Source organism: Gorilla gorilla, chromosome 4, assembly GCF_029281585.2.
Source record: "Gorilla gorilla gorilla isolate KB3781 chromosome 4, NHGRI_mGorGor1-v2.1_pri, whole genome shotgun sequence".
Classification (NCBI taxonomy): Eukaryota; Metazoa; Chordata; class Mammalia; order Primates; family Hominidae; genus Gorilla; species Gorilla gorilla.
The window spans coordinates 80,185,916-80,211,593 of NC_073228.2; the positions used below are offsets into that span (position 1 = coordinate 80,185,916).

The 25,678-nt window shown below is 44.9% G+C and overlaps 1 protein-coding gene across 8 annotated transcripts in view; it reads right to left on the reverse strand.

Moving 5' to 3' along the window:
- Positions 1-25,678, reverse strand: part of SPECC1 (sperm antigen with calponin homology and coiled-coil domains 1) — a 301,132-nt gene that overhangs the window by 212,939 nt on the left and 62,515 nt on the right. Inside the window, exon 1 of one of the 8 annotated variants that reach the window (XM_055385937.2) lies at positions 21,897-21,996. The exons of the other annotated variants lie outside the window; for them this stretch is intronic. The gene's annotated coding sequence lies outside the window, so the exon portion shown is untranslated. Of the gene's footprint in view, positions 1-21,896; positions 21,997-25,678 lie in introns of those variants that run through there. 8 annotated transcript variants of the gene reach the window in all.

The window sequence follows — 25,678 nt, forward strand, 5'->3', positions numbered from 1 at the left end:
GTGCACAGGGTGGGGGCGGGGTGGGTCTCACTAACTGCCCCCGGGGGATGGCGGCCAGTGCTAGCGTCCCTGGCTGCCTCTCCCCTCACAGCCCGTTAGCCAGCCACGAGAAGAACCACAGGCAGCATCCTGCTCAGTCTGCGACCTCGTTTCTCCTGACAATGTCTCTCTAGTTCCCGACCATCTAGTTCCCGACCCTATTGAAACAGTGACCAGCTGGTGGCGTGTGTCCAGGCATGCACCTGACTGAGCTCACGCTGCAGAGCTGATGGCAGCGGCTCTGTGAATGCTGCTACCAGTGGAAACACTCCTTTAAAGGCGGCGTAATTTGTTTTCCATAGTGTTTCTAAGGAAAACTATTAATGATTCAGTTACATAATTAGTTCAGAACCTTATGAGTCTCAGCTTTGTTCCAAGTATGATGATTTTTTTAAAATTCTGGATTACAGAAAGCAACTTAATTATCATGTATTTTACAGATGTTCAGCACCGATTATTTTTCTTCTTCAACCCACGATTTTTATTGCTGGTTTCCACAGCAACAATGAAAGAATGCATAGGTTGAGACCTATACAGTAACTAATTTCATGAGGACCTCCTCCCAATATAAAATGAATGAACAGAGCCGGAGTGACTCAGAGAATTACTGATGAATTTTACCAATTACTGCAGAATCAACCAGCAACCTGTCAGTCTGACTGACTCATGGAGATGACTTAATAAAGTATCTGTTTAATCAAGACACCCTTTTATGTTATGATTAGAATTACTTAGAAATGACTATTACAGGCCAGGCACAGTGGCTCATGCCTGTAATTCCAATATTTTGGGAGGCCAAAGTGGGAGGATCACTTGAGTCTAGGAGTTTGAGACCAGCCTGGGCAACATAGCAAGACTCTGTCTCTACAAAAAATACAAAAATTAGCCAGGCATGGTGGTGCACACCTGTAGTCCCAGCTACTTGGGACAGTGACAGAGTGAAACCCTCTCTCTAAATAAAAAAAATAAATAAAGGACTGGATATTACAGGGCTTACTTTATGAAAACATAGGATGATTTTGCAATCTGTCTACATTTTCCAAAATCTACCCAGGTTACCCCTGAAATGAAATGCCTTTTATTTATTGCCCACCACCACACCACCACAAAAGAGAAAAATATAGAGATGAAAAACAGCAGGAAAAGGGTGGATGTTTTCCCTGTCAACCTTTTCCCCAACATTTCAGGAGTCTAAGTCCTTGGTTAAAGAAAAGAAGGAAAAGCCACCTCAGTCAAAATTCAAAGATCTAAACTTCTCTCTTAATCTCTGGCAACAAATGTGTCGATCCTGTGGATGGTGCCCCTGACGAACACGCAGCCTCCTTTCCAGGGTTGGCAGGTGGCCCGCTCTGAGGCAGCACTGTCCAGGCCCATGTTTGTTGCATCAGGCCTTTCCCTATTCTCTTGGACCCTCTGAATTCAACCCAACTACTCCCACATGACTGCACCCAGAAAATGCTCCTCATCCGTCCCCCTCCTGCTGCCCACACTCCCTTTCCTGAGCATTTTCGGCTTCATTCCCATCATTGTTTTCCTGGGCGAGGCCTTCCATTTTGTACCCACCCATCAGCCATACACTGCTCCTCAAATCCCATCTTCTTCTCAAATTTAAAATATACAATATAGGCTGGGAGTGGCTCACACCTGTAATCCCAGCACTTTAGGAGGCCAAGGTGGATGGATTGCCTGTGCTCAGGAGTTCGAGACCAGCCTGGGCAACATGGTGAGACCCTGTCTCACTAAAAATACAAAAAATTAGCCGGATGTGGTGACACACACCTGTAGCCCCAGCTACTTGGGGAGATGAGGCATGAAAATCACTTGAACCCGGGAGGCAGAGGTTGTAGTGAACCAAGATTGAGCTACTGCACTCCAGCCTGGGTGACAGAGGGAGACTCCATCTCCAAAAAAAACCAACAAAAAACCCACAATATGGTGCCCTCCGTCCACTTGCAGGAAGGACTCCTACTGGAAGGGGAGCAGGTGCACCCCTAGGCCCACTCCAAGTTTCTTCAGGTTTCCTCCCAATCCACTTCCCACCACTTCTACATCCCTCCCGTCATCCCAGCCCCTCAGCCTGGCTCTCTGAAGCCAGTTCATTTACATAAATGCTGTCATGAGCTGAGAGCAGCTATCCTATTTCATTCTGAGCCTGGCAAAGCACTGCTAAATGCTCTATGTAAATAGCTCAGTAACCCTACGAGGTAAGGGTCACCTCCTGCTATGATCTGAATGTTCTCCCAGAATGTACGTGTTGGAACCTAACCCCCATTGTGGTATTAGGAGGTAGGGCATCTGGGAGGCAGAGCCCTCATCAATGTAATTAGTGCCTGAGGGAGCTTGTTTGCCCCTTCCACCAAGTGAGGGCACTGCAAGAGGACTCCATCTATGAACCAGACAGCAGGCCCTTGCCAGACACCAAATCTAGTGGCACCTTGATCTTAGACTATGCAGCCTCCAGAACTGTGAGCAATAAATTTCTGTTGCTTATAAGTCACCCAGTTTATGGTATTTCTCTTGTAGCAGCCTGAACAGACTAAGACATATCCATTTCACAGGTGGGGAAACTTCATTTCCCCAAGGGAGGTTAAGCAACTTGCCCAAATCTCAGAGTTTATCTTGGAGCCAAGATTCAGATCCAGTTTAAATTGGTTCCAAAACCTACACACCTAAACACCAGGGACGGATGGCCTCTCTGAATAATCTTTGCTCCCTGGAGAGCACCAAGGCTATAGATCAAATGCACCTGGTCCAAATTCAGCTCCACTGTTGACATTGTGAACTCAGCCATGCTTTCTGAACATGATTCTCTACATCTTCACCCAATAAGATGGAGTTATCAGTGCCAACTTCATAAAACTGTAAAGATGAAAGGAGAACAAGTCCATCAGGTGCCAGGCACACAGAAGGCTGTTGACAACTATGAGCCGCCCTCTCGACAAAAACTGTTGATGGTGTTCAACGGAGCGCTGCTCTGCCTTCTGACTCAGCAGCACACAGTGATGGGTCAATTAAATGTGTGTTCAGGGCAGGAGGCAGACAGACATATCAGATCCAAGGAACACACTCTTCTACACAGAGAAGACTATTTTCACTTGGAAATGTGAAAGAGAGAAAGAAGCGAGGGAAACACACCTGCAGGGAAGACACTTCACAGCAATTAAAATTGCCCAGGGCTTAACAAATCCTGGCTGCTGAAAGATAAACACAGGTGGGAATGCTAGCTGAGTAATCGTTTTCTTATGGATATGAATTAGTCATACAAAATAAACAGGCTCCAGCCAAGTACAAGACAGTGAAAAGAAGGTTTCTATTATTAATCTCATGATTTCCTAAAATCCTCATGAACACCACAAAGGATCACATCGATCAAGGAATTACAGTTAAATCTAGGACCCCACACCCATGGTGGGGTGGGGGATGTCGTTCCAGGGGTGTTTTCTTTACATTTGTCAAACCTTTTATTTTCTTACCAAGTTTCTCTCCTCTACAGAATAGTGTAGGACTTGAACTGCAACTCTTAAATTTCACAGTGTAAAGTAGAAGAGAAAGGAGGGAGGGAGAAAAGGAGGAGAGAGGGAACCCCTATTTAAGGAATACAATTAGGCGCTGGGCAACAGTTAAAGTCAGAGTCCACACATGTCTCCTGCTCCCTGAAAACACGCTGTTCCGCCACTAAATTGCTGCCTTCGGAGCCTGCGTTGGAGAGGTTATCTCGGGCCTCAGCTTCATTATCCTTTTAAGGCAAGAAATAGAAAGGCGACTGGGAAACCATTCTGGACAATCAGAAAATAATGACGAGTCTCCGGGAGTGGGAGAGGGCATTCAGGGCTCGGCTACAAGCACAATAAGCACTGGGAAGCGGAAGAAGCCAAACCATTCAAGTCTGAGAACCAACAAAATAAGAATGTGCACATAGCTCAATTGCCAGGGGACTCAGCAGGAAATAGAATGTAAGTGAACCACACGTTGAAAATACTGAGCTGGAGCTTTTTGGAACATGGGTCGAATTTGCTCCTGACCTCTTCTGCAGCAGTAGTTCTAAGCCCAATGGGCACATGGCAATGTGCAGAGGCATTTATGGTGTCACAACTTGGGGTGCTACTGGACAGAGCCCAGAGATGCTGCTAGACATCGGTAACCCAAAGGGGAGCCCTACAACAAGGAAGCATCTGGCCTACAATGTCAGCAGTGCCACGGTGGAGAGACTTCCAGAGGAAGAATGAGAGCCCTGGGACACTGGCTCCTAGATCAGCCGGCACATGACATATCTGGTTAGCCTCACCACCTAACATGGAAACATTAACACTGAAAATCTGGTTGGGGCACAGCTGACGGAATCCCAGACTTCAGCAAATGGCCACAGGAAATGCTTCAAAGCTGATTATTTCCCACAGTCTTGAGATGAAAAATCATCCCAACAGCCTCAGATTCCTTCCCAGTAAATAAGGAAAAGAACAGATTTCCATACAGCATCAGAAGAAAAATTCCAAACTAAAATTCATTGATCCTATCAGCAGAAGTCACTGGAAAAAAAGAAGTGATAAAAACAAAAACTAAATGGAAAAGAACATTTGTACATCGCCAACCACACCACCTCAAACCTGAAAACAAACTTTGATAGTGGAGTAAGAAACTATGGACTCCTGCCAGAAGGTGGAGACCCATAAGGAATAGGGTGTAATCTGGAATAAGAAACAGAGGCCGAGGCAAGTCCCAAATATGAAATGCAGACCCAAGAGAGAGGCTATAATCTGGCAGCTATATTGAGACCAAGAGCTCACAATCACTGGTCTGTGACGTCCTTCTGTCTCCAAAGCTGCCTCAAGCAACCAGCATCCCAAAGAGCTAAATGACCACTAATAAGTAGTTATTCCCTTACCTATAACATGGCTTCCATCAAAGGATTAAAGTGAATGAGCCAAGGCAGTAGGAAAAGGAGATGGAAATAAAATAAGAACCCCCCCTTTTTTTTTGGAATAGTGTAAAATGGTCTAATGCAAAGTAAACAGAATAAAAACTACAGTATAGGAGGGAACCAGAGACTTTCATATCTATCTAGGCTGCAGCATCTTGAGCCATATTTATCAAGTCCTGGCTCCGGGCCTTTGCACATGCAACTGCCTCTGCCTGGGACGCCAGCTGGGGAACTGAGGTGAGCTGAGAAAGGAAGTGTTTACAAAGGTGTGGGCAGGGCTTGTAATGAAAGGGAGAAGCAAAATGGAAAGTGCAGCACCCCAGAGCTAGGAAACACCTCATACGCATCCTCTTCCTCCCTCCAACCTGACAGCCAGTGCTGCCCACAGGCTCAGGGAAGCCATGGGACACAGGTACAGCGTCTACGGTCGCCTGCGCTGGTGCAGAGCTGGAGGAAGAAGACAGAGATGTGGTGTGGCAAACAGGAGGCCCAGGACACCTGCCCAGCTCCCGTGGTCCGGCTAACTTCAACACCACCTTCCAAAGTGTGCTGAAGTCTCTCCACTCCAGAAAATCTCCTCCTAGTCTGAGAGGGTCTCATACGTATGCCTCTCCTTGTTGGTAAGCCCTTCCCAGGGGCAGCCTCCTGGCATCTGCCTGTGTACGGCCAGCCTCAGCCTGGGGCACAGAACAAACCCTGAATAACCAGCTTCAGCCCTGACTTCCCTATTTCTGTCATCGGCACAGCCTTTCTCTTGCTCTTCCAGACTCAAAACCTCAGTCATCCTGGACTCCTCTCTAGGGCGCCCATTTCTCAAATTCACGGCTGTCCAGGCCAGCAGATCAGATGCCTGCAACATTTCCTGTAGGAGCCCTGCCTTTTTCTCCAGCACAGATTGGCATTAAGGCCCTCCTGGGCTCATCCGTTCCACATATTCAAGACAGATTTCTGAAAATTCAGCTGGGGTCAGTCATTTTCTGCTAAAATCCTGCATTTTATCTTATTTACTCATTTATTTTTTTAGAGATGGGGTCTTACTCCATTGCCCAAGCTGGAGTGCTGTGGCATGATCACAATTCACTACAGCCTCGACCCCCTGGGCTTAAGGGATCCTCCTGCCTCAGCCTCCCAAGTAGCTGGGACAACAGACGTGTCACCACGCCTGGCTCATTTTTTTTTTTTTTTATAGAGGCAAAATCTCACCTTGTTGCCTAGGCTGGTCTCAAACTCGTGGGCTCAAGTGATCCTCCCGCGTCAAGCCTCCCAAAATGCTGGGATTACTGGCATGAGCCACTGCACTCAGCCCATTTTACTGTATTTTTAAGCTAACATTTAGCAACACCAACTAAGAGACCGGCACCATGTTCATCATTTTCCTTCGTCTTCTTTCATGTTTCTGACTACCCTGTGAGGTAGCTGCTGTCATCCCCATTTTATAGTTCAGCAACAAGGGAATGTCGAGGAGTTTGCTAACTCCCCCAACGGGACCCTCAGCAATGCCACTTCAGGCTGTGTGCCTAACCCTGGCCTACTGCTCCCCTTACACACCGTCTGAGTCCATTTGGGTGCCTACAACAAAAAACTGTAGACTGGGTAATTTATAAACAAGGCAAACTCATTGCTTACAGTTTTGGAGGGTGGGAAGTCCAAGGCAAGGCACCAGCAGATTCAGTGTCTGGTGAGGGCTCACTCTGCCGCACAGATGGTGCCTTCTTGCTGCGCCTCACATGGCAGAAGAGGCAAGGGAGCTCCTCAAGCCTGTTTTGCACAAGCACAATCCCATTCATGAGGGTGAAGCCCTCATGGCCTACTTCCCAAAGGCCCCACCTCTTAATCCTATCACATGGGGTTTTAGGTTCCAACAGATAAATTTTGGGGGGTACATCAACATTCAGACAATAGCATCCACCAAATTAAATGACGGCTTGCCTGAGCTCGGCTGAGCCACGCTGACCCCTTACCCTGCAGCGTAGCCAAACAGGACTCTTCTCTGCACTTCCAATGAAACTTGCGGTTCTCATCTTGGGGTATTCACCAATCTGAGGGCCTCCCTGTATGAATGTTTTATCCCCTCCTTTTAGGCTTATGCCAATCAAGACTTTCTTGCAAAAACCTTTCTGATACTCCCAGCTCTAAACCTCCAGAAAATCGTCTCTCTTCTGGAACTCCTAGGTCTATGACCACTGCCCACCCCTTGGGCCAGCCCTGCCTCTCACCCGGGTGCTGCAGCCTCCCCTCACTGGCTCTTGGCTTCTGCTCCTGCCCCTTCTTGCCTACCACTTAATGCCCATTCAGCAGCCACAGGAGTCTTTTCAAAACACAAATCATGAACTGTCCACTTAAAAATGGTTAAGATGGTAAATTTCATGTTATGTGACTTTTTTTCACTAAAATTAAAGTTTCAAAATTAAGACACGTACACAAAAAACAGATCACATCACTCCCTACACAGAACCCCCCAGTGGCTTCTCACTGCATTGGGAGTGAAAGCCCAAGGTCTTTGTCCCAGCCCCAAGCTCCTAGGCTTCCTGGCCCTGCCCACCTCCTCGCCTAGCTCTGATCACTCTCCCCTGCTCACTGTGCTTCATGTGGGCCGCTCCCAGCGCCCTGAGCATGTGCAGCTAGTTCCCAAGGAAGAGCTCTGCCCCTGCTGTTCCCTCTGTCCAGAATGTTCCCCAGCTCCTCACACAGTGGGCTCCTTTCTCCTAGGTCAGTCTCTGCTCCAAGGTGCTTCCTCTAGGAGGCGTCTTTCTTATACTCTCTAGAGTAGCTCTCCCACCCCACCAAACAGCCCCTGGTTTATTTCTTCAGAGCCTTTATCACCAAATGAAGACTCACTGCCATCGATTATCTGCCATTGATTATCTGTCATGGGTTATCTGCCTTCCTGTGCTACTAGGGAAGGTCCGTGATAGCACGGCCTTCACCTCCCTTGTTCACCATTGTGTTCCTGGCACATAATAGGTGCTCAACAAATATTAGTTAATGAATACTTAGATTCTGGCTTTCACTGAAAACATGCATATGGGTGCCTCCCTGGCCCTGCCCCACCAGCCAGGGAGCTTCTACAAAGGTACACAGGTCCCAGCAGGCAGGAGCCACTCACTAAATAGGTGCTGAATTAACGGGCAAGCACAAAAGAGAACTGGAAGGCAATGACAATCCTTCTCCCATAATACTTATAAATATCTCTAAATGGTTGAAAAAAAATAATAAAGTCCCCAGACTGCTTTCAGGATGAGAGCCCCATGGATATGAATATAGAGCCTTCCAGCACTACTACCTTGAAAACATTCATGCTGATGTGTAAGGATCAGTGTTATAAAATTTAATATTGTTAACTCACAGTCATGCTTGAGAAATAATTCCTAAATTTATTCCTGAGGGATGGCTTTTAAAACTTTTGGTTTACACCCTAGTTTCACAGAAATAGTAAACAACATTTTACATTTCTATGGTTTCAGATTTAACCAGGCATCTTCACAGAAACATAATAAATGAATTTATGTTAGTAAATGCTTTGTAAAGTATGAACTGATGGTAACCATAGACTTAGGAACTTGATAATTTAAAGTATCAAGTCTGAGTACCTTATCTTTTATCCAACCTTTTCTGCTTCTTTGTTCCTAACTTAGGGGCCCGTAAGCCAAGCGGGGATATGGGCACAGCCCTGTGATGTCAGGGGAACAGCTTCCCAGGCAACAGGCAGGCCAGTTCTGTTGCATTCTGTTCTATTTCCTCTAGAAACAATGCAAGAACTGCAGGGCATGCTGCCCCACCCACCCAGCAAAACCTCTGTGTGCTCTACCAACATGCTTCCGTGCATTTGAATGATGAGGACCTGGGAGGAAGGGGACAAACCCTCTTCCCCAGCACTGCTGAGCACAGATGCAAAAAAGGGACCCTCCATAACGAGAGCCCCCACCCATGGATGGAGAGGTCTGGCCCCTCACCACGTCCACTGCCCCTCCCTCTGCTCACTATACTTCAGCCACTCTGGTCTTCTGACCAGAGGAAGATAAAATCAAGGAGGAGCCAGCCCAGCTCTGCAAACTCAGGAGAGGCAGGCTATACATGCCACATGCCCCTGGTGACACATACTGGCTGTATGAGACCCAACAAGAGAAGCCAGAGGGTGATCTCATAAGTCCCCTAGTGGCTTAATTCAATGCACAGAAGCCTTCAGTCATGAGCAGCAGGGTCTCAACTGGACCCAACCACAATGAGTGCTGTGGCCTCGGCATGTGAAGAGGCTGGCTGAGGAGGGTCCCTGGCAGTCTGTCTGTCTGTCTGTCTGCGGAAGTGAAGGGTTTCCTGGGATAACACTTGGCCTAGGGGGAGAGACAGGAGGTGGGAACAGGGCCATCAAGGCAACATGGAAAGAGCTACTTCCCCAGGAAATTATGAGGCCTCCACCATACTCATCATGGCTTCTGGGGCGTGCTGAAGACTTGGCACTATGGCACCTCACAGCCACAGGGCAACATGGCAGCAGTGGTGCCCAGGGTGACGGAGGCCGCAGTGGGACTGCAGGCAGCAGAGGCCTTCAGTGTCATGGACATGATGGCAGCAGCCATCCCAGAAAGTGCCTGGCCAGGTAGAGAAGGGAGAGACAGATGGCACATTAGCTAGGCCTATTAATTTGCTTCACTCCTTGGGGACATCAGGAAGAAAAGAGGGGAACACAGAACTTTGCTGGAGCTTCTCTAGTTGCAGAGGATGCAGGAACAAAACCTGGATCATCGCTGCATGGCCCTAACTCACATCTGCATCCCGCCGTGGGTACCCAGAGTCGTGGTGGATATCCCCTCCACTGAACAGGGAACGTCCATCCACTCGCACATGCAGCGGGAGTCCGCCATTGTTCAGAGCACCGTGAGTTCTGGATTTCCTTATTGTTGCCAGATTAAGTTAAATCACGGAATGTGGCTGATTTCTTTTTTGTTCTCGCATTCCTGAGATTTTCTTTTCTAACCCACAGGCTTTAGCAATATTCCTGCAGTGCCAGCTGGCTAACGAAAGCAACTGCTGTGCTTTGCAGGGTTAATTTATTCAGTGCCTGGAATATGCCCTATCCTTCGTCAGCATCAATCGCTTCTAGCATTGTGTTTTAAATATACACAGGAACCACAAATACGACGGATAATTTTGCAGGCTGCTCCTCGGATTACCTTGTCATTACACGTTCCTTGCACAGGAGTAAGTCTACAAGGAACAGCAAGTACAGCAACTGCTGTGCGATCTGTTTCCAGCGTGAGGGACAGAAATGGTTATGTAACAGCACTTCCGCTGCCCCCTATGGATGTGCCCTTTATGACACAGACACATCTGACTTTCAAAATAAAGAGGGACAGTTACCCCCGACCCTCAAAGAGCACAGCCTGAGCCATTCCACAAAGCCACCTCCACCTCCTCTTTGTTTGAGGATAAGGCACACCAAGTGCTCAGGCCCCTGCTCCCTTCTGCCCACTCCTGCCAGCTGTCTTGCACTTTGACCCCAGGCACAGCAAATGACCAGCAGCTGCAGGGATGCTGAGTTCTATCATCCAGCCTCCAGGCCTGCCCAAGGCCACTCTAAGCCCAGAACTGGCTTCCCAGCCTGAACTCCTGCTTTTCACTTACCCTCTACTGTCTGGTAAACCTCAGTTCACAACCCCTTGTCTGGGCACAGACCTGCTTCCACACCACAGTTGTGTCCACAGCACCCTGGACCCAGGCTTGTCAGCAGGCCTTACACCAGACAAAGACTGTTTCCCTGTGTGACTCCCACCCCCACCTCCCTTGCCCAGATGGTCCCTGAGTGAAGGGCTCTGTCTCATTCCTCTGTGGTTCCACACCTGTGGGCCCAGTGTCTGGTCCACATTAAAGATAGCTCATTGACCTAAAGGTGAAACCTGAAACTAGAAAACCTCTAGAAGAAAACAGGAGAAAACTGTTGTGACCTCGAGTAAGGCAAAGATTTCTTAGTTGCAACACCAAAAATATGAGCAATAAAATAACTAAGATAAAAAAACAAAAAAACCCACCTGATTAATGGGATATTGTCAAAATTTAAAACTTATGGTCTTCAAAAGACATTGTCAACAAAATGAAAAGACAAGCCATCAACTGGAAGGGAAATATCTGCAAAACACAAAACTGATAAAGGACTTGAATCTTGAATTCTCGAATAATAACCATTTTTGTTATTATTTGTTACTTTTATTTTTTATTTATTGAGACGGAGTCTTCCCCTTGTTGCCCAGGCTGGAGTGCAATGGCAACGGCACAGTCTCGGCTCACTGCAACCTCTGCCTCCCAGGTTCAAGCAATTCTCCTGCCTCAGCCTCCCGAGTAGCTGGAATTACAAGTGCCCGCCACTGTGCCCGACTAATTTTTATATTTTTAGTAGAGACAGGGTTTCACCATGTTGGTCAGGTTGGTCTCAAACTCCTGACCTCAGGTGATCTGCCCGCCTCGCCTCCCAAAATGCTGGGATTACAGGCATGAGTCACAGTGCCCAGCCTCTTTGTTATTTTTGTTAAAAATAACAAATGATGTCCATATTAATAACAAATAATAATAATAAACTGCACAAGGCAATAAAAAATGACCAAACATTTAAATAAAAACTTCACCACACAAGATATTTGGATGGCAAATAAGCACATGAAAAAATGCTTGACATCATTAGTCATTAAGAAAATGCAAATTGAAACCATAAGAGCTATCACTACACACCTACTAGAATGGCTAAAAATTTAAAAACAAAACAAAACAGTATCAAGTGCTGACAAGGATATGGAGCAACTGGAACTCTAATACATTGCTGGCGGAAATGCAAAATGGTACAGCCACTTTGCAGTGCTGAAGTTTCTTAAAAACTAAACATATACAATCCATTAATCCCACTCTTCAGTATTTATCCAAGAGAAATAAAATTTGTATTCACACAAACATCTGTAACGCTAATGTTCATGGCAGCTTGATTCGTAACAGCAAAAGTCAAGCAACCTAACTCTCCCTCAACAGTGAGTGGATACATAAACTGATGCATCCTCACATTAGACTAGTACTCAGCAATAGAAAGAATGAACTCAGCAATAAAAGTGAATGAATAGCACACACAGAAAAAGGATGTATTTCAAATGCACTATGCTAAGTGAAAAAAGCCTAAACTCAAAAGGCTACCTACTATCTACACAAATCTTACCCATCTTTAAGTCCCAGATCAAATGTCAGTTCACCCTTGTAGTCTTATCTGCCATCTCCCCACACCTACAGAAAGACAAATGTGATTTGGTGTTGCTCTAAATTCCAAGCATTTTGTCTATGTCCTCTCTTGTATGACTGTATATGCCAGTTATGTCTCTCCAACTAACTGGAAGCGCCAACTCTGATTCGCCTTTGCATTCAAAAGCAAAGGCAAATCAGTGGCCCCACCAGCAGCTGGCTGGCATTCAGACCCCTTCTGCTGTGCCTGCTGCCTAGCATCTGGATCAATGCCTTACATATGAGAAGTGTTCAGAAATTTTGTTTGATGAATTAACAAAAAATTGAATGTCCCAGGTGACCTGTGTCACATATAGTTGGTGTGGTCAGGACTCAGAAAGAATAATACAGTCCAGGAGTCTGGACTAGATGTCTCTTAGTACTATTTTTAGATAGATGAATGAATGAATGAATGAATGAATGAATGAACGAATGAACGAACGAACGAACGAACACCAAAGGACACAGCAACCAGTGCTAGAAAGAAGCCCACTAACAGGCTATGGTGTGTGAGCACAGTGGGTGCTGGAGGGGAAAGTGGCATCTGACTGAGACTCTAGTCATGGGCTGAACTGTGTCCCTCCCCGCCACTCCCTTCCTATGTTGAAGCCCTAACCCCTAATGTCTCAGAATGTAACTGTATTTGGAGAGAGGGTCTTTAAAGTGGTAATTAAGGTGCAATGAGGTCATATGGTTGAGCCCTAATCCAGTATGACTGATGTCCATATAAGAAAAGATTAGGACACAGGCACACACAGAGGGATAACCATGTGAAGATACAAGGTGAATATATATATATATATATATAGTTTGAGACAGGGTCTTGCTCTGTTGCCAAGGCTGGAGAGCAGTGGCATGATCATACGTCACTGAAGCCTCAAACTCAACACTCAAGCAACCCTCCCACCTCAGCCTCTTGAGTAGCTGGGACAAGGTGCACACCACCACGCCTGGCTAATTTTTTTCTGTTTTGAGAAATGGGGTCTCACTGTGTTGCCCAGGCTGGTCTCAGACTCCTGGGATGAAGCAATTCTCCTGCCTCAACCTCCCAAAATAACACCTTGATTTTGACTCCAATGTCTGCTTCCAGTACTGTGAGAAAATTAATGTCTTTTGTTTAAGACCTACAGTCTGTGTTACTTTGTTGTGAGTGACCAAGCAGACTAATACAACTCTGAAGGACGGGTAGGAGGTTGACATGTGAAAACTGGAGGAGAGGGCATTCCAGGTGAGAAGAGGAGCACCCCCAAAAGCAGGCAAGGAGCAGTGCTGTTTGGCCACCGCGTGCGAGCACGGTGGAAGTTGTGCAAAATGGCGCTGGAAAACAGAGTGGCGGTGGATGGCGGAGGCCCAGAATGGCAGGTTGAAGAGTTGAGGCTTTGAGGGTGCCTTTTCCCTGTCTTGACTGGTAACAACTCAGTATCATCTGTGATGGAAGGAGGCAGCGGGAGCAGCAGCAGGAGTCTGAACGGCCAGCCAGCTGCAGGTGGGGCCACCGTGGCCTAAACTGGCACACATGGGCCCCAGGGGCTCCTGGGGTGGCTTTGGGGGCAGCAAAGGTTTGTTGATTGAAAAGTTGTGTGTGTGTTGTAATGTGGGAAACTCAGGGCCACAGCATAGCTCACCTGTGAAAAGTTACAGCACGGATCAGAGCAACAAACACATCACGGGATCCCGACGCCCAGAATGCTGCACCCGTGGGCTCTACATTCTGGACAGATCCCAGTCCACCCCAATCTTCCAGATGCCACCACCCCTCTAATTCACCTCCATCCTCTCCTCAGCCCTCTCCCTCCACCTGGCTAATCTTTCCACACTAACCACAATGATCCTTTAGCAATGTAGGTCAGATCCCATCACTCCTCTGCTCAAAGCCCTCCAGTTGGTCCCTGTGTCCCTTGGAATAAAACCCAGGCTTCCTACCATGGTTCACACGCACACCCCACATCCCCGCTCCCCAGGCCCTCCTCTCCCCTTCATTCCCTATGCTCTGCTGCACTGGGAAAAAAAACCAGGCCCAAAACGAGTCGTGGGAATTCACTCGTTTACACAAACAGCTGGGGACTGTCTCATTCATTTGTTTGCTCAAGAATCATTCTGGAAGCACCTCCTGTATCTAGGCACTGCAGTAGGCACCAGGACACAGGATGGACAAAACCAAACACCACCCCTCCCCACCTGGGGCTCACCATCCAGTGTAGGGAACTATCAAATGGCCTTGAAAATACCAGGTATCAATTGGGAAAATGCTACTAAAAAGTCACACAGTGACAGAAGAGCTTATTCAAGGGGCACATGACCCAGCAGGAAGGAAAAGACCCTTTGGTGACCCTTCCAGGATAATAAGCATGAACTAGATGACAAGAGGGAGAGAAACTCACAGGCACAGGGAACAGCAAAGCAAGGAGGAGGCATACTGGGGCAGGAAGGAGAATGCAAGTCTGGGGCAGGGGTTTCAAGTTCTTGCAGCTACAGGGGTGACGCCGGCAAGAAGGACCACAGGAGGGCCCCAGTGACCACCCCCACCTGCACTGATCCCATCATGTGGGCCTGGCCGTCCTCAGGATGGCCAAGGGATGCCCAAATCTCTCAGCATCCCAAGCCAGTTCACAAAAGCTGCTGTACCGCCTTCTTGTCCTGGGGCTCCTCCCATGCAGTAAGGGCTCGCAGGCAGCACAGGTGAAGCCAGGAGGACTTCCTTTCCCTATGTTCGACCTCATCAGTAAGACCCGGAGAGGCCCTCAAGCTCCTAGACTCAAGACAACCCGAGACCCTCCCCCCGAGAGTCTCATTCTTTACCCACTGCGAAACCTCCCCGAGACTGCCTTCCCCAAGAGGCAGCAAGGTAGGCCACTTGTTGCTCCTCTGCCCCAAGCCATTTATTTTGGGCACTTGTGGCTCTTCTCATTATGAGGAGGCCCGTTACTGTAGCAACCAGATGTGGCTCCCGCAGTCTGTCTCAGAGGGACCCTCTGATCCCCCGGGTTGTAAAGTGTTGCTGGCTTATCTCACGCTTGTAATTAAACAAAATAAATAAATGCTCTGCAGTCTCTCCCTCTTTCTGTCATCTCTTTCCTACAGTGTCCTCCCTGAGTTCACTGACAAGAGAGTCCCCCTGCCAGCTAAATATCTAATCCTAATACATTCCCTTTCTCCCATATAAATAGCATCCCTTTGTGATCAGAGTAACCCCCTGCGTGCCTTCTAGACCACATTCAAGAGTTCTGCCTTCATTACTTATCATCCTAACTTTTAAATTTAGCATCATTTCATTTTCATTGTTTCTCACTTGCGGTTAAGTCCTTTCAAGATACATTAATAATGTTAAGTCAGTTTTAGGAACTGTAGTAAGTAATGGTAGTTGACAATGGCAACAACTGTGAAAAGAGGCATTAAAGAACTAAAATCTGGGAAACAGTGGTCCCAGTGAAAGGAATGAAGACATGGCGGTAGGGGTGCGGAGAAAGGGATGGAATGGGAGAGACTGCAGCGATGCAGGCTCTCCTCAGAGGCCCCTAGTTTCCTTGCGCCTCCTGCCCACCCAGGGAAAGGATCCCTCCCTCTGTGACTCTCCACCACAGCCCCCAATGGCAGCTTCGCAGCCACCATCACAGTGATATAATTCGTCAGTGTTTACTGTCCCTCCTCCCCAACCCATGCGTAGGTCCCCGGAGGCTGGCACGTTCTCTTTTGCTCACCCTTGTCTCCCTAGGGCCTAGCACACTGCCAGCTCAGATGGGTGCTGGATGTCTGCTGGGTGGATAATGGATGAAGGGCTTATTTTGAACCTCAGATGACAATCTTTTAAACTAGAGAGGCCAGGCACAGTGGTTCACGCTTGTAATCCCAGCACTTTGAGAGGCCAAGGTGGGAGGATCACTTGAACCCACAAGTTCAAGAACAGCCTGTAGTAAGCCTCTATACCTACAAATAAATAAATTAGCCAGGCATGGTGGTGCACACCTGTAGTCCCAGCTACTCAGGAGGCTGAAGTGGGAAGATCTCTTGAGCACAGGAGGTTGAGGCTGCAGTGAGCTATAATCTCATCACTGCACTCCAGCCTGGGTGACAGAAGAGACCCTGTCTCTAAAAATAAATACATAAATAATAAATCAATAAACCAGAGATAAGGAACACATGTTGGAAAAGAAAGTGAGGAGCACAGTGCCTCGGGGGCGTCTACGAGCCGTGTGTGGGGACGCAACTGCACAAAGCCTGAAAACAGGCACAGGAGATGGAAGAGGTCGGCGCCCATCAATAAAGCAACTTTTCCTCCATGCCTCTTGGGTTGCTGCCTTTTCTAAAACAGAAGTTAAGACCTTTAAGCATCTGTAAATACTGCCACCAAATGCTTGTTCTTCCCAAAATCTGTCACTCACTTTCCCAACCTTGAGCTTCTACAGCTAGCATCCTGCTCCCAAGAATCTTCTTGCCTGTGGGCCTGGAAAAATGTCTGTTTATTTACTTTATACAAATGCACAAATTCAGACTCATGAAATATTCAAACACAGGAGTATATCTAGCAAGAGGAAAAAGCAACCTGGCCCTTAGTCTACTTCTCTCTCCAGAGGTGACACAGGAAACAACAGTTTGATATCACACATCCAGTGCTTTTTATTAAATGAATTTTTATGTACATACAAATAAAAATATATAGCTTATATTTTTAACATACAATTTTTAACATAAATATGTTTGTATTGTTTATGCTTACTTAAAAACATGTAGTGTTTTTCTAAGACAAATCAAAGGTATGCATATTTTACCTTTTGATAGATTTTATAAATTTGCCATACAAAAAAGCTTTACTAATTTTTGTTCCCATTGGTTATGACTGCCAGTTCCCATCTTCCTATGTTCTCTCTACACTGGAACATTATTCATATTTTCCATTTTTGCCAATATGTTGCATGGGAAATGACATGTCATGAGTATTTGAATTTGCATTTCTATGACTATTATTGAGGTTGAACATTGCATGTTTATTGGCCTTCTATATTCCTTTTTCTAGGAATTGCTTTTTTATAACCTTTGCCCATTTTTCATTGGTGTCTGTTTTTTCTAGTTGATTGCTGGGATCATTTATTATGAGTAGTACTCTTTGTGGCATGTGTGCTGCATGTATTTCTCTCGGCCACATGCTTGTCTTTCAATGTACCAAGTTTTTAGCATATGCAACTCAAACATGTCATTCTTTCCCTCTGTGGCTAAGACAACCTTTCCTGTCTCCCAAGATTACATGAAAGGTTGTCTTAAGCCATAGAGGGAAAGAATGACATGTTTGACTCTATAAAAATACATGTCTTTTTATGTATATATGTAATATAATCCATACTCATGTATATAGTCATCTATATATGCTTCAAATACTTTCTCTACACATCTACCTACATCAAATACTTTTTCAGTGTGTGTGTATTTTAATTTAGCTTTTGTTTCCTCACTCCAACAACCCTATGGAATAGAAACTATTATTAATTTTATCCCCATTTTACAGATAATAAGACTGAGGGACAGAGAAGTTAAGGCTGAGCAATCTGCCTCCAGTGCCCATGGGCTTAACCAGAATCTTATGTTGACTCAGTATTACTCCACACAACTCATTCTCTCTACATATCATAAAAGTAACAGGCTAGGTGCGGTGGCTCACGCTTGTAACCCCAGCACTTTGGGAGGCCAAAACAGGTGCATCACCTGAGGTCAGGAGTCCGAGACCAGCCTGGCCAACATTGCAAAACCCCACCTCTACTAAAAATACAAAACAGCCAGGCGTGGTGGCAGGTGCCTATAATCCCAACTACTCGAGAGGCTGAGGCAGGAGAATCGCTTGAACCTGTGAGGCAGAGGTTGTGGTGAGACGAGATTGTACCACTGCACTTCAGCCTGGGCCACAGAGCAAAACTCCATCTCAAAAACAAAAAAACAAAAAAAAAAAAAAAAAAGCCACAAAAGCTATCACAGTGCGATAATGGCGTAGAAACAGATTGCTCCTATAAATAATCAAATAATCCAGAAAAATCATATAATAGAAAAGCTGGAGGTATAAAAAGAGAAAATCATAAAATATTAGAAAACATAAGAGTTGCTCATAAATGATACTGGAAAAACTGGTTAGCATTTTTTAAAGCCAGTTTAAATTTACTTTCACATCATCCATGAAAGAAAATACTAGAACATAAATGCCTTAAAAGCAGAGAACTTAGATCTCTAACATAGAAGACTTACAAAAAAAATGAAACTGATTTGACTACATAAAAATGTTAAATGACTGCATGTTTTTTAAAAATTTTAAAGAGGTAAACAATAGACTGGGGAAAATAACTGACAAAAATATGGCAAATAAATCTTACCCATACAAATTGGCCCCAAAAAGCCAGCATTATGATCCCATAAAATGATCAAAAGAGAAAGTACAACTTGTAAACAAGCATGTAAAAAAATGTTCAGCCTAGCTGTATTAAAAGAAATGCAAAATACCATAAAGAGGTTCTGTTTTTCTTACTCTTTTTTCCCTGTGATACTGTCGGCTGGTTCTGTTTTTCTTACTCTTTTTTCCCCATGATACTGTTGGCTGGTGGAATGGATGAAATTAAACGAGTACTCCCCCACACTGTGTTGATATGAAGTAATTTAGCAACACACACCAAGCACCATTAAAATGGTCATGCCCTTTTACCCAGCAATCCCACATCTGAAAATCTACCCTACAGATACAACCCAAAAACATAAGGAAAGTTCCATGGACAAAGACAGTTACTAATCTATTACTTATAATAGCAAAACACAAAAAAAGAAAAGCAACCTAATTTTAAAAAACAGGGAATAGTTAAATAACTTATGGACCAATCACTTAATAAAATGTTTTATGCCATTAAACAATTGTCAAACCAGGCTGGGTGCAGTGGCTCATCCCTGTAATCCCAGCACTTTAGGAGGCCAAGGCAGGCAGATCACTTCAGCTCAGGAGTTCAAGACCAGCCTGGGAACCATAGTGAAACTCCATCTCTACCAAAAATACAAAAATTAGCTGGGCATGTTGGCACACGCCTGTAATCCCAGCTACCTGGGAGGCTGAGGTGGGAGGATAGTTTGAGGCTGGGAGGCAGAAGTCACAGTGAGCTGAGATCATGCTACTGCACTCCAGCCTAGGCGACAGAGCAAGACTCTGTCTCAAAAGAATAATATAGTAATAATTGTGAAACTATATAACATTTTTAAAGCCTTATGCTATAATATCTAGTTATACAAGTGGAAAGAAATATATAATTTTTTTATAACAGGGTCATACTCTGTCACTCAGAATGAAATGCAGTAGTGAGATCATAGCTCACTGTAACCTTGAATTCCTAGGCACGAGTGATCCTCTGGAGTAGCTGGGACTACAGGCATGCAACACCACACCTGGCTATTTATTTACTTATTTTAATTTTTATTTTTTTGAGACAGGGTCTTGCTATGTTGCCCAAGGTGAAATGTAGTGGCATGATCACAGCTCACTGTAGCCTCAACCTCCTGATTTCAAGCGATCTTCTTACATCAGCCTCCTGAGTAGCTGGTGCTACAGGTGCACATCACCACACTTAGCTTGTGTTTTGATTTTTTTGTAAAGATGAGGTATCACTATGTTGCCCAGGCTGGTCTTGAACTCCTGAGCTCAAGCGATCCACCTGTTTCAGCCTCCCAAAATGCTGGGATTAGAGGCATGACCTACCACGCCCAGACGTGGCTAAGTTTTTTTACAAAATTTTGGAGACAGTGGCCTTGCTATGTTTCCCAGGCTGTTCTCGAACTCCTGGTCTCAAGCAATCCACCTTCTTCTCCTCCTGAGTAGCTGGGATTTCAGGTGCAAGCCACTGCACCCAGCAAAAAATCCAGAAATTTTAACAGTTGCTTTAAAGTGTGGGATTAAGTCACTATTTTCTCCAATTTCTGAATTTACTGAAATGCCGTATCAGAGCATGAGCTCTGGATGGAGACAGACTTGAGTTCCCATCCTGGCTGCACCACTCACCTACCTGTCCACCCATCTCTCTGACCTCTCTAGGCCTCCACATCCTCAGCTATTAAGTAAAGACCAAAAAGGTAGCTACCTCATGGGGCTGCTGGGAGAATCAAATGAGATGATGTTGTACAGTGAGAGCTCAAAATTACTTTGATCATTTAAAAAAAATGTTAATGTATTGGGGCCAGGTGGGGGGGAGCTCACGCCTATAATCCCAGCACTTTGGGAGGCCAAGGCAGGTGGATCGCCTAAGGTCAGGAGTTTGAGGCCAGCCTGGACAACATGCTGAAACGTTGTCTTTACTTTGAAAATACAAAAATTAGCTGGGTGTGATGGCATGCGCCTGTAGTCTCAGCTACTCGGGAGGCTATGACAGGAGAATCACTTGAACCTGGGAGGCAGAGGTTGCAGTAAGCCGAGATCAAGACACTGCACTCCAGCCTGGGTGACAACAGCAAGGCTCCGTCTAAAAAAAAAATAACATATTGGAAAAATAAAATTGGAATGAGGAATGATACTTCACAGGTGGTGGTTTATTTCAACTTCCAGGTTTTCAAAGGAAAGTTTAGTATTGCTTATTTTGCACCCCCTCTCCTGCCTTGGGGGCTCCTGTTTAGACAGGCTTCCATGTTAACTCACTTGGTAAAGGAAAGGTTAAAGGAAGTGAAACACGGCTACTTTAAAACAGAACCACAGAGACACAGAGTCCATGGAGCTGAGCTATAAAGGAGCAGAAGCAGCCACACCAGTGCGTTCTGCAGCTAGAGCAGCACCTTAGCATTCTATCGAGAAGGGGTGGAAGCCACATTTCCCAAGAAAACTTAGTGTGGACCTTCTGCACCGCTGAGCTAAACATTTTATTCCTATAGGAAATTAGAGTCAGTGGGACAAGGAAATAAAAAGCAAAAACTTAATTTCTGGAAAATAGAGTGGGTAAGAGAGATTTTAAGGTATCTTCAGCCCTGTGACGGGGTGTGGGGGAAAAACAATCTCAAGTAACCATATAATAAATAACTTCCCAGAAAAGCCACCAACTTTATCATATTATTGCTTGAAACTCTGCCATCTGGGCTTCACAAACATCTCATTTCAGACCCTAACACAAGGTATGTATTGCCCAGATGTTCAGCATTGTGACATTATCAGACCCTCTGCCAGATGACAGGGCACACTACAGTGCTGATCTCCTCCAAGGGGAGATGACTCGAGAACGTTCCAGGGGCTAAGCACTAGTCGAGTGGGCGGTTCTCTCCACAGGACCTTAGACATCCCACACTTGGCAAAAAGAATGCACAAAAGCAGCCCTATTCACCCTGGATGGGAAAATAATCTCCACACTGCTACTAATTAGTACCCACAGGGCTTCTGTTCTAAAGAACTTCATATATTAACTTGAAGTTGGCATTAATCATCCTTTCCTTGCAAGATGAAACAAGTAAGAAAAGATCATTTTCTTTCAACACGTCAAAAGATGGGTTTCAAATCCTTTTTCAGCCCCCCAAAATCATGCATGTGGCATTAACTTATCCAGTCCATGCACCACGGGAGAATGTATTCACACTGCCTTAGTCACACCAAGATCCACTGGGTCTGTAAGACATTGTACCTAAAGCAGAAGCACCTCTTCCCCCAGCTATCCTAAGATTTTCCATCTCTGTCTTAAATAATAACCAACGATGTACTTACTGCAAAACTCTGCTTCTCCTGTTTCTCGGGAGCTGCCGACCTCAATCAGCAAGTCAGCCACTCTATTCTGGGTTTGGTGCTGGCCTGGGAGGAAAACCACACTCGGAGGGGGCCGGGCAGAGAGCGCTTGAGCAATGCTTCACTCAGGAAGCAGGCGGGCTCTGCTCTCCCCAAGTTCTGATGGCCTCTCCCCCTCTCTCTCCTGCCTCTCACAATCTCTCTCTCTCTTCTCTTTCTTACATGCATACATGCACAAAGTACAAAATCATATTTCCATCTACTTGGTCCTCAATGCTTAATTTGTACCTCTGCAAAATGTAAGGGTTTCAAGATGTAGGCTGGCTAGCTGCTGACTGCTCCCTGAGATATCAAACAGATTTAAAAACAAAAACAAAAACTCAGTCTGCTCTTCACAAATGGATTTACCCTGAAGCTTCAGCCACGCCCCACCACCTTGCCATGACCCTGTGAGCACTGTGAGTTCTAGGTGGGAAGGGGAAGTCGGGCTACAACCAGGAAGCATATCACAGCAGGGGCTTCTGGTGAGCCAACTAAAGGGATCTCAAAGGTAGGCATCGGAAACTCCTAGGCTCCAATAATTTGTTGCAATTTTTTTTCATTCTAAATAAATCTTTTCATACTTAATTTTGAATTCAGGGAGCTCCAAAATGATATGGGCATCCTCACAAAGCCTGGGGTCCACGTTCCCTGCTACTACGGATGGCCTAGAGTAAGCCCCAGTGACAATGGGATCTACTGCAACAGGGACCAAATACACTGCCCAGAAAAAAACACCGAAGAAATGTTGTGAAGGTAAACAAGCAACATGTGTTATATCCACAGGCACCAAGAACTCTATCAGCGGGCCTGGGCTAAGCTTAGTCATTGCCACAAGCTGCATTTTAATTGCTATTTTACTGGATAATAGGTGTGGAAGGCAGCCAGTCTGCTCTTGCATGGCAGAGAGCTCTTATATAGCAGGTGGCATGGGTTTGCAGAGCCTCTGTGACATAGAATCCCCCATGTTCACTATAATTCTAACCTCCATACTCAGACTCTGTCATTCTAATGGACAGAGTGCAGTAAGGACTTCAGAACCGGCCTGGCCTGGCATGGCAGCCCCATGCCCCACCTGGCCAAGGCTGCTGCCTCTCATGGCCATCCAGCTTTGCCTTGAAGGAGACAACAGGCACAATGCACTGAACCTGCTCTTACTGAGGAACACCCACCCTCCTGGGGGGCAAGGGGCATACAGGGTCCTAACTCATCTGGGTGACTCCCCATGTGGCACCATGGCACAGACACAGGAGGTGGTAGTGGTTGGGACTCTGCAAATGACAGACACCTAACTCAATTTTGCTTAAGCAAAATGGTGAGTTTGTTGGCTTTACTGATTTAGGAAAGTCTAGGATGAATTCAGGCTGGCTTTAAGCCAGCTAGACCATGAGGTCCAATGATGTCATCAGGAATGGTTTTGAATCACCTCGTGGCTTCACTCTCCTAAGCTGGTATCATTCAAACACGGGTGCTCTGAGGATAGGAAGGCCTTGCCCAGCAGCACTGCAGGACTAGAGGTCTTTAGCATTTGAGATTCCAGATTAGAAAGTGTCTCCCAGAAAAGAGCCTGAGGTGATACACTGTCCAACCCATTGGCCGTGGAGAGGGACCTGGATGATTGGCAGCTCCACTAGCTATGGGAAAAGCAGTTTCCAAAAGGAGAAAAAAGGCTAGGCAGAAAAAAAGTACAAGCTAGCCACTCAATAGTGTCTCAGATTATTAAGCCTTTCATGTGATCATGTCTTACTTCCCTCATTAGACTGTAAATCTATTAATAGAAAGATACACACAAAATGTTAACAGTGCTTATCTCTCAGACTGAGCGTCATTTACTTTTTAAATTCACATTGTAGCTTCTAAATTTTCTAAAATAAGTATGTATTAAACTGTATAATAAAATAATATACCTAAATAAGTTATCACGTTAAAAAAAATCCTACTTACAATAGCATCTATAAATAAACCTGGTAAGAAAGTTACAGTCGCCCCCCAAATTCATGCTTTACTGAATGACAAAAAAGAAGACTGGATGAAAAGCAAACCATGCTCTCCCAACGGATATTCATTCTCTGCAAACAATTTTATAAATGTGTTGTAATTCCAATAAAAATTCGAATCAGATTAGAAATATGAAGAAAATTATTTATAAAATTGTCCTAAAATTCATCTGGTAGAATAATTGATTATTCTCTATAGAAGCTATCAAATAACTTGATTCTTCTCTAAAGGAGAAAATTATACACACACACACAAACACACACAAACACAAACCACTTGTACTACCAGATAGTAAAATAGATCAGAAAAATAAAAAATTACAATGGCATGGTTCAGGAATAGAAAGACGAGCACTGGATCATGGCAAAGCCCAGAAATAAGAATTTAGATTATGACAAAGATGGCATGACTAATCTAGGATAAAGAATGGATTGTTTTAGCTGAGCACAGTAGTTGGTGTGAGCTTGTAGTCTCAGCTACTTGGGAGTCTGAGGAGGGAGGATTGCTTGAGCCCGGGAGATCAAGGCTGTAGCGCACTATGATTGTGCTTGCAAATAGCCACCGAACTCCAGCCTGGGCAACACAGTGAGACCCTGTCTCAAAAAACTGAAAAAGAAGAAAGACCACACTTCAACCTGGGCAACGTAGTGAAATTTTGTCTTGAAAAATTAAAAGAGAAAAAAGAAAGAAAATATAGGAGATTATCCTGAATAAGGTAGGAGAGGCCTCTCTGAGCCTATAGGCAAAGGCAGAATACATAAAGAAAAAACAGATGTGACTTACTTGAAAATTAAAAACCTCTGAAAAAAAAACCCCACTATAAACAACTTGAAAATGTCAATGACAACATGAGACAAACATCTGTGCATAACCTTTGGTTCCGTTATTCCATTTGTAGGAATGTATCCTACAAAAATAATCATGAATGAATACAAAGCTATCTGAGCAAGAGTGATGAGCTTATCCTTGATTATAACAACAACAATGGCAAGAAAAGAAATAATTTAAAGTCTAATTGGTTAGATTATGGTATATCCACATAATTAAGCCTTATGCAGCCATTAAAAGTGATAATAGATGTCATATAGATAAAATATATAGATAAGATATAGAAAAATCCTCAACAAAATACTAGCAAACCAAACCTAAAAACATATATAAAGGATTACATACCATGCATGACCAAAGGGAATTTCTCCCAGAAATTCAAAGTTGGTCAAAATCAATCAGTATAATTTGCCCTAGTAATAGAATACAGGACAAAACCACATGATCATCTCAATAGATGCAGAAAAAGCAGTAGACAAAATCCAACAGATTTTCATAATATAAACACTGAACAACTAGACATAAAAGGGAACTTCCTCAACTTGATAAAGGGCAAGTTCAAAACACTCACAACTAACATTGTACTTAACGTGAAAATCTGATAGCTTTCTCCTAGGATCAGAAACTAGACAAGGGTGTCTCTCTGCTCTCACCACTTCTTGTCAACATTATACCAGAGGTTTTAGTCTGGACAATTAGGCAAGAAAAAGAAAGAAAATGCATCCAGATTGGTAAGAAAGTAAAACTATCTCTAATCACAGATGACATGCTCTTATATGTATAAAATCATAAGGAATTTAAAACAAAAAAACCTCTTAGGGCTAATAAAGGAGTTCAGGAAGGCTGCAGAATACAAGATCTTACAAAAATCAACTGTATTGCTATATACTTGCAGTGAA